Below are 9,609 nucleotides of genomic sequence, written 5' to 3'. Positions count from 1 at the left end.
CCTATCTACGACTAAGGGTTGTGGGGACTGATTTGGACTTGGCGTGCAAACATGAGACTTAGAGAATTATAGACCGAGGCTGACGTCACGTTTGATACTGCACTTGGCCTTGCCGCATAATGACGTTACGTTAGACCATGCCATGCGATTACTTTACAAATACATACATACATGCACGTGCATGTGTGTGAACGAACAGTTGAATGCGCTTTGACAAACACTGACACAAACAAGAAGGGAACATTTAACTTCCAGGAAACCAAAGTTAGGAGCAGAAAGGAAACGATGTCTGGCCGAGTATTAAAACTAGCCCAATTTCGCGCCTGGATAAGTTAACTTTTAGCTCAAATCCCGGTGGTGACAGTCATTTAGAACTTCAAACTTTCCCCTTTTCAACTCCCTCAACAAATAAAGCTCGAATATTCCTGACTCTTGCGCTGAGCATCACTGAATTTTTTCCTCTCTCCTTCTGGTACATACCATGAACTCAATGATCTACCACAGTACCAGTCAGTGGTTTAAGAATATGCCCGTTCAGCGGCTCCAGCCCACAGTGGATTTGGCCTATGCCAGTCTGTCTCCGTATTTACAATTCAAGCTTTAGCTGTTTTCAAAAGTATCTTCGGGAAAAGGGACTGTCCCGCACCTGATGCTGGTATTTCTTAGGTCGCAAGAACGTCGTTACTTATTGAGTTGAATACGTTTCTCCGTAGCCATGATGCCATTGTTACCATAGAGACGGATATTTGAGACGGTAAACAGGTTGCATGATTGTGCACCACGCCACGAATCCTAAGTTCTCCTAAGCCAGGGTAGGGTGATCATGGTGATGCCGGTCTTGACTGCAATGGTACAGTGTGTCAGTCTACCACGACACGAAGCCAAAGGTCCCCCAGGATGTTGCGTGCGACGGTGTCATGACTAAAATCGAACAGTGTGTCAGTCTAGCCTCAGGGTTTGTTCGCTGATGGCGAAAAATGAAGCGCATCTCCCAAAGAGATGAAAGCGACTATATGTAGATCTACGTAGTGTAAAGGCCGCAGGCGGGGCTGGAGGAGTTGTCTGCATTTCCCATGTACATGTACATAATACCAATGGAGCAACGGTATAGCATTTGTATCATGCTAAAGCCTACACAAACGTCTGGAACTGAATCGCTGCAGTTAGGTTTGTCAGAGTGTGTGTGAAGGTGGCTGAGATTGAACTTCAAGTCATGACTCGCTTTGAGGCCAACATCATAACGGTCTGTGTTCTGGTGACGAAAGTAGCTGTTTTGCTGACACGATATTCCCTCATCTGCCCTGTTTCATGCAGCTCAGTTGCTCTAGTTCTTATCATTCGTCCCATGGACAGCTTTCACGTTAGCCAACTTGACTTTCCTAGCTCTCTTCGAAGTTTCAAAGGTAATACGGAGATTAGAATCGAGCGGCGTGCTAACGTGTAACCACCTTGCTACTGGTCGCGACCACAGCCCAGGAGAGATAGCAATTCTATTCTAGCATCATCGGGTAACCATCCTTGTGCACGCGAGGAGCTGAATCCTCGGCCTCCTGCTGCACTGGTTAGGATAGGTATCTTGCATATCACATCGGCCCACCCATTACGTCCAAAACAACATGCGTATAACTTTTCATGACGGTCGCTTTGATGGCTATGGAAAGAGAGGTTTTACACACGAATCTAGTAAAACAAACGAAAAAATGAAGGTAGGCCGAGTGTTTATTGTTCCAGCCCACGGTGTGCAGCAGAAGTCTCTGCTGCCACAAGGAGCAGAGGTTTCTCCATAAAATATTGAACTTAAGGCCCTCTCGTGCTTCTAAGACAGTTCAGGCATGTAGCCTCAGTTAGTTCACGCATTATGAGAATATACAAGGTGGCGTTAAAACACATTCCAGAGACTTACACGAACTCTGAGAAAGCACTCCGTTGAGTATCACCTTCATGAGCACCCTTGTTTACCGCAATGGCGACCGAAAGACTGGCAGACACTTTCGCCTACCCTTACTGGCAGACTAGACCAAGCTTTAGACCACAATGGCCTAGACTGACTGCACCATTGGTGGAAAGAGTGACAAGGTCTTGTTCAACAACCCTACAGGCTACACGAATGGGACTACAGGAATTGACAGTGACACGCAGACTACACGTTTTTAGACCTGACACGTCTACAGTTGGGGAATGTTGTCCGTTGCGATATGTACCGACTATTAGACTCAGGAAAGTGTGAGCATCCTCACCATCCGCATTGCCTCTCTGTCTTGCATGTGCCACTTGGTCTTGCACTAGGGGTCAGGTCTAGGAAGTCTTGTCTGGGCCACCTACGCGCGCGTGCGTGCGTGTCTGTGTGTGGACGCGTGTGTGTGTATGTGTGACATTGATTACGCTGATAATGATGACGGTCTAAACGTGTGAGACAAGGACGTTTCCGGTGCTCTCACGCATAGAATGCGTGCGAAAAGTCTAGCAAAAACACACAGTCATAATGAACCCGAGCCAAGCGCGTGCCTACACGATCGGCCTGGTACCAGTTCAGGTGACGAGTATGAGGCTATGCTAGTACATCTACACACGCACGGAAAGCAGTGAAACATCATGCACGAATCGCGCATGGGTACGGGGTGTTTCAGTAAACTCTGCACTTCATCATGGTCCAGCTCTCAACAACCACCCAGTTACTAGCACAACCACACAGACAGAGCCTATGCACGTGCGTCCTCTGACCCATTCACCTGTTGCCTTTCGTGGCTGTCGCTTCGCTTGAGCTCTCCGCTGGCGGAACTGGTCCGTCAGTCGGAGCGGACGCAGCCATTTTGGTGCATTCGCTTTAAGAGGCTTCGCTTTCACTCTCCCCTACCACTCTCTATCTTACTCTTTCTCTGGAGTGCGTGCCTCTCCCCTAGCCGATCGGAAGGAAATGCCTGGAAGCATAACGGCTGCGGTGATGAAACTCTACACCATGGCTCGTATCAGTAAAAGCAAGCGATCGACGACTTCTCCATCAAGTACTTCGGAGTATGTAGGAAATGGCCACTGTGAGACCAACAATGGCTCCTACGCTCCGAATGGATTTGGTATGGAAAATGATACGTGTACAGAAAATGATGCGCGAATGCTTCAAGTACCAGTCACCTTGGCACAGGCATTGGCTGCGTCGCGGATGGCGCTTCTCATTTTTGTGCCACTCATCTAGACCACTGTTCGAGTCCTAGGATCCTGGTGGTGGAAGTCAATATTTCTTCAGATTTTCCCGTTTCAACTCCTTCAAATGAAATGCCTGGTACAAGCAAGTATTAGTTCACGTGACGTACACGTATTCACTGCTCTCCTTATACAACGTAGCTGAACTGGCGCAGTGATCGCCGGTGCGGCCGGTGCCAAGTGCGATACTGGCGTTTGTGCGTTACCAGCGGAAAGTCGCGCCGCCAGCCAAGGCCCAAACGAGCTGCTTTTGGCGCTTTGGCAACGAAGCAGGTGATCAGAAACTACCCGTGGTAGCTTAGAGGCAGGGAAGCGGGCAGACTCGAATGAGGAAGCAAGCAAGGGAAGTTGGCGGAGCAGGTTTTAACTTGCTGCTGCTGTGTGCGTGTGTGTGTGTGTGCGCGCGTGTGTGCGTGTGTGTGCGCGCGCGCGTGTGTGCGTGCGTGTACGGTGTACTGTATGATTTTGGAATGAGGATTGTGATCTTGGTCTCCAGTAGCAGCGGTCACACCCCGGGAATAGTACCTGGCAGTGAGTACCTCTTTCATTCTTTGGCTCACTCTAACGTTCCAATGAAGCCGCGGTACAGGCGTACAGCTAACATCGGCAAGGATCCTGAGCGAGGTCGCGAATGCCCCAGGGTAACATTTAATGCAATTATCTAGTGGAGTTATCCCGTGCTGAGCGGTACACCAATCAAATGCTCGATCACAACTGTCCACCGACATACCGTCATTAATTTGAACTCTTCTCTAGGTAACTACAACATGGCGATGATCGTTATTTTCGCTTATTTCATTAGTTAATTTCCCTAAATGAAAGTAGCTAATTACTAGGAAGCAGCTCAAGGAAGGAAAGAAATTTAATCTTAAAGGTACCTAATGTTCCAACAGAAGAGTGGCGGATAGCATCGTGGAACGACTGTCTCGCTCTCATCCTGGAAAACAAGCTCTATCACAAGACGTGGATAACTCTCCCTTCTCGAGTGATGTCTACAAGAACTTATCGTGAAATGTGATCAGCAACAGAATCTGATATTAGTACATGCATTTACTGAGGTCTGGGCACTCTTTTAGTCACACGGTTCTGTCAACGGCGGGATCATTGCATTATTACTATGATTGTACATATAGCTGCCTATAGCTCGTTGAGTTACCAGTACTGTAGCTGTATGTCACGACAAATGCAGTGAAACCTGTCAAAGACGACCGCTCACGGGACCTTCAAAACGTGGTCTCTGTTACCAGGTGGTCTCATTATCCAGGGTCATTTGACTGGAAACACAATCTCTTGGTCCTGGTTTCAGTGGTCTTCTAGGACAGGTGGTCGCCTTATCCGAGTGGTCGCCTTGACAGGTGTTACCGTATATTCTACAGAAGTAACACAGTCACATGATATGTACAGTATATCAGCACCTGTGCCTGTATTATGCAGTACTCAGTAGCTACATATCTGTGATACTAGTACACATTGCATGGGAGTGAGTGGTAGGCATTCCGAGCACCATCATACAGACAGTACTGTCAGTAGAGAGGTTAAGGTGCACGTTATTTCCGACGTGACGCGCAATTTCACGTCAAATTTGGCGTAAAACTCCAAATTTCGACGTGAGCAGCAGGTCACTCGCGTTGATTTTTCGACGTGCGATCCAAATAACGCGAGCTGAACTTTCGCGTCACGTCAGAAATAACGTGCATCTTAACCTCTCTAGTAATGACAAGTCTGCACGCCGTTTACCTGGCGAATATGAGCAGAAACACGATACTTTAAACACTCCATTTGAAGTTGAGGTGCGAGACTGACGTCTTTACTAATACACTCTCTCACTCGCATTTCCAGTACACATGTACAATGTACCTGGAAACCATGCATTAAAATTCGGGACCATGGCCCTCAGGCAGTATACGGAACCGTTGCCTTGGGGCAGCATAATTCCAACGCGGAAGCTCAGTTTGGGGAACAATCAGTGACAGAGATATAGCTGACGCCAGTACAACGAATATACCACAGGTAGACCTGCAGGAATCCAGCTACAACGTATAATTATTATCATAGCTCAGTGGTGCCGCTGGCCTCAAGCGAAGGTCCTTTGTTCGAGTCCTAGTGGTCACTGTCAATTTTCTTCTTCAGGCATCTTTCTCTGAAACCATTGAACAACGGATATCATAAGCAGTTCTTGAGGATACTGCATAACGAGTCCTCTGCACATGCATGTGCACCCACACTCTCACACACGTACACGCACAAAGACATCTACACATACACATACACATAGACACACCGACACATGTATTATACAGATACTCGCATTCATAGGTTGTACAGCCTAAGGTCGACAGTGGCCGAAGGGCAAGTGTCAACGCAGCTGGAGGACGCAAACACTGAGACAAACAAGCGCCACTGCTGCTGGCGCAGTGTCCATGAAGGTAGTTTAACCCAAGGCTAGGATTAGGTGATACAGTCTAAGAGTGCTCAGACACTATGTTGGACTCGTACGATGATGGTGAAGGGAAGGTGCTCATTATCTGTGCGTTCCTGGGCATTCGACGTCCTCGAGTCTGGCGTCGAACGTCGAGCAAAACCTTCCGAAACGGGTCGCATGTGATGCGCTACCCACGCACGAGTCATAGCAACTTCCTCAGTGTGATCACCACTCACAACCATACCATACAGAGGTGGCTGTGTGAAGACGACCAACGGTTTAGGTGTGCGAATACACCGCCATGGTGCAGAGACACTTGGCCGAAGGAACGTGCAGAACCTCATCCGCATAGCTTATGTAGCACATGCATACACACCCAACGTGTCTCCGATGTTTTGTTGCTATCGTTGCGTTCCATTCTCCGTAGGGATGTAAAGCATCCAATAGAGCAAGAAAAAATAATACAGTTATCACAGAACGTGGCTCTAGTGTGTGTTGTATCACATCACCAGCGCATCTGACCTGACTCGACACGCCTCTGAAGATCATGGAGGACATTCTCCTGAGACCCCCAACTACGGCGTCCTTCTTGCCACACTGTCAGATGTTCAGGCAAGATCAACTGGTACACTAACAACGATGAGAAGGTTACACATTGCAGCTCGAACACAGACGTCTACGTTCTATCCGTGAAATCTGGGGAACACAACAGGGACAACGACAGGGAGAACTACATGCTACTCACTCGCTTTCTATGGCATGCTTGCTAATCTACTCGCTCTAGCGAATCTAGCCTTCTATCAGGACGATTCTCCGCTTGCCGGTTATAATGCTGGTGCGGGAACAGTTGGCGTCTTGCGGTGTTGACCAACCTCCAGCCTACGTACTCTTGCCGACAGCCCCATGGCCCCATGGCCCAACACATTGATCAGTGATAAAGACAAGGAAGGATAGGCGAGCACTACAAGATTGACATAGCCACATACAGGAGCTGCACTTTCAACGAAACTCATCTTCCTGAGCGTGCAACAACATCATTTTTGCATCTTATAGGGGAAGTAAATGGGAGAGTTCTTCAGGTCACACATCACTGCCGCTAGCTTTTATATCTTCTGATTCGGAGCACCATGGTCTCTCAGGGAGGTAAAATGTAGGAGAAGGGTAAAGATCTGGTTTAAAGCTGTGGCTCAAACCTCGCCGCATGACACTAAGAGTTCAGTTTTGTTCCCCGCGAATGTTAGCGAGGACATGCTGACGAACATCTCTAAATCATGCAGCAACAGCTTCACTCATCACTTGCGAGCTGTGTACCAAGTATGAAAGAGATTGTTGACAGAGATTGTTGACTGTCAACACAATAATCATCACCATCTCCCCATGCTATATTATGGTTGGAACTGTGTCACAGTGTCACAGTGTGTCTGGTGTTCCTGTCCACTATTCGGAGTTATACCACCAGGTCGCAGGTGTACTGTTCAAGTTATTGTTAGCGTTAGCCGTACTCGGCTATACAAACCCTGCAATCGCCACGCAAAGTGGTCATTGGCTACCCCAGCCATGTATTGCTTGGAATAAAAATAATAATAATAAAAAAAACGTTATGTGTCCAGGAATCAAAACAATAATTCTCTGTGCGACTAGAAGATCGAGTGTTGTCTTCACACATTCTGTCAGCATGCTAGCCGATAAGCTATTACCATCGCCCCATGTCTATACACTCTACTGTGAGTCTCGGGCATAGTCATGCGTAACCCTTCGACGTCGGAAGTTGAGAAAGCATATCCCGGTGGGCACGAAAAACACGTTTACATGACGTCTAGCTTGAACAACTTGTGCACGATGATATGCTGGAAAAAAGTCTGAACTTGCACATGTTGTAGCAGTCGAAGCTTAAATTTCATGATAATGTAGCACACGATGCTCCGCATGTACAAAGGTGTAAGGGCTAGAAAAGAGGAAGACAGAAGCTCAGCTGTTCCGTGTCCTCTCGTAGTTAATGCTTGGGCTAAGACAAGTGTATTCGGCAGGCCAGCCGTCGCGAAACAATCTCTTGTATAATGTTGCAGTCAGTGTGAACGCCGAAATGATGCCGTCCACGTCCTAGTTGATCCAATACTAGACTTACTAGCGAGGCTGTACGTGAGGGATGAATGCCATGTCCCGCAACAATGGACCAGTAGCCGCAGAAGCGACCGGGCAAGCTGCATCCTGTCCGCCTATTGCTGAATTCATCGGCAGGAAACACATCAAGCGGGTTGGCCGGAGCTGAGCTGTCTTTGTGACGGCTGGGTCGCTCAGAAACCAATCCATAACCTCGCCGGTCAACGAGCCACGCACACGACTCACCAGATACACGAATTGTTATGCGCGTGTCATGGGATAATGCTATGCGACCGCCCTATCCCTAGACAATAAGGGAACAGATACAAAAGCCATCTTCGAATGCCTATAAGGTAAAAACCACATACGAATGCTCTCAGCCATAATACATGTATGGTTGGAAGAGCCATAGGTAACACAAATCCCAGGGGTTCAGAGCATGTTTCAACCAATGACATTTCGGTAATGTGATGTGCCAGAATGTCATCCACCCCCACCCACCTGATCCATAGCACAATAGGCAGTGGCGGCTATCACGCACTGCGGTTAGCAGCAAAACCCTGTCTAGCTGTTTCAACGTCATGATGGACACGAATAACACCCTGCGGACATCGTTATCTTTTATTTAGTGTGCAGTTTGCGTTATGACTTGAGCGTGTGGAATTGTTCTGGCACTTGTGCTCATCACATGACACACCAGATTCACGAGTTGTTATGTGCGTGTCAAGGGCGAATGATGTGTGATCGCCCTGCTCTGTCCCTGGACAATACGGGAGCAGTTACGACAGCCACCTTCGAATGACTAAGGCAAAGCCCAAATACATGTACTAGTACTAACGCTCTCAGCCATCCATGGTTCAAAAAGCCATACCCACAAGAATCACAGTGAATTCACCGCATGTTTGAAAGACATTATTTTCGTTGATGTGATGTGTGAGAACGTCATCCACCCCCAACCACCTGATGGTCCCCATAACAAATATGACACAGTCAATTCACAGCATATATTTCAATGACATTTTCGTAATAATAGTATTACGAAAATGTCATTATTATGATGCGCCAGTACGTCGTCCACCCCCACCTACCTGAACCCCAAAACACAATCGGCAATGTCGATTATCACGCCCTGCGGTTAGCAGTAAACCCAATCTAACTGTTTTCACCCCCATGCATGATGGACAAGAACAACACCCAGTGCAGACTTCGTTATCGTGTTGGTGTATCACAGTGCAGTGTGCAGTCTGCGTTATGAACTGATGGCATTGTTATCTGGCACTTTTGCTAATACTTCATGTAGGCTATATCTGTACCATCCACACAATACCCACCGAACGTTTACCTGCTGACGGCCCAAGACTGATGGCATTGTTATCTGGCACTTTTGCTAATACTTCATGCAGGATAGCTGTACCATCCACACAATACCCTCCGAACGTTTACCTGCTGACGGCCCAAGCTTTGGTAGAGTATAAGTACTCCATCTGCGGAAAGAACTGCTTCGTCCTTTGTGGACTTATCAGCGCAGCACAGAGAAAATGAGGAACCTGATAGCAATGAAAAATAAAAATTCCAAAGCCAGATATTAAACCAGGACGGAACGTACCTTGCCAGAGTACTCAAACTGACAAGTCAGTGAGCTCTGCAGCTCTGCTCTGTATGATTATGTAGATCATTGCCTGTCTGCTGTGCGATGAAACAGTGGACTTGTGGAGCTTTGGAGAGTAGATCTACTCGTACTTTGAACTTAGTACTCCAGTAAGTTAGGAGAGGGCCTTCGGTTGTGTGCGTGTGTGTAGGTGTAGCACATTTCTCTCCCCCTTCTCTCTCTCTCTCTCTCTCTCTCTCTCTCTCTCTCTCTCTCTCTCTCTCTCTCTCTCTCTCTCTCT

General features: G+C 47.6%; 1 protein-coding gene across 1 annotated transcript in view; it reads right to left on the bottom strand.

Annotated features, from left to right (window-relative positions):
* Positions 1–9,560: 9,560 nt before the first annotated feature.
* LOC135811335 (nucleolar protein dao-5-like) overlaps positions 9,561–9,609 on the bottom strand; it is a 41,328-nt gene continuing 41,279 nt past the window's right edge. Inside the window, exon 10 of the mRNA XM_065324563.1 lies at positions 9,561–9,609. This exon is cut by the window's right edge and continues 691 nt beyond it. The gene's annotated coding sequence lies outside the window, so the exon portion shown is untranslated.

The sequence above is a fragment of the Sycon ciliatum genome, chromosome 3 (genome assembly GCF_964019385.1).
Source record: "Sycon ciliatum chromosome 3, ocSycCili1.1, whole genome shotgun sequence".
In the NCBI taxonomy this organism is placed as follows: domain Eukaryota; kingdom Metazoa; phylum Porifera; class Calcarea; order Leucosolenida; family Sycettidae; genus Sycon; species Sycon ciliatum.
Note: the sequence above shows the minus strand (reverse complement) of the source record. Positions and strands in the feature narration are given on the sequence as shown.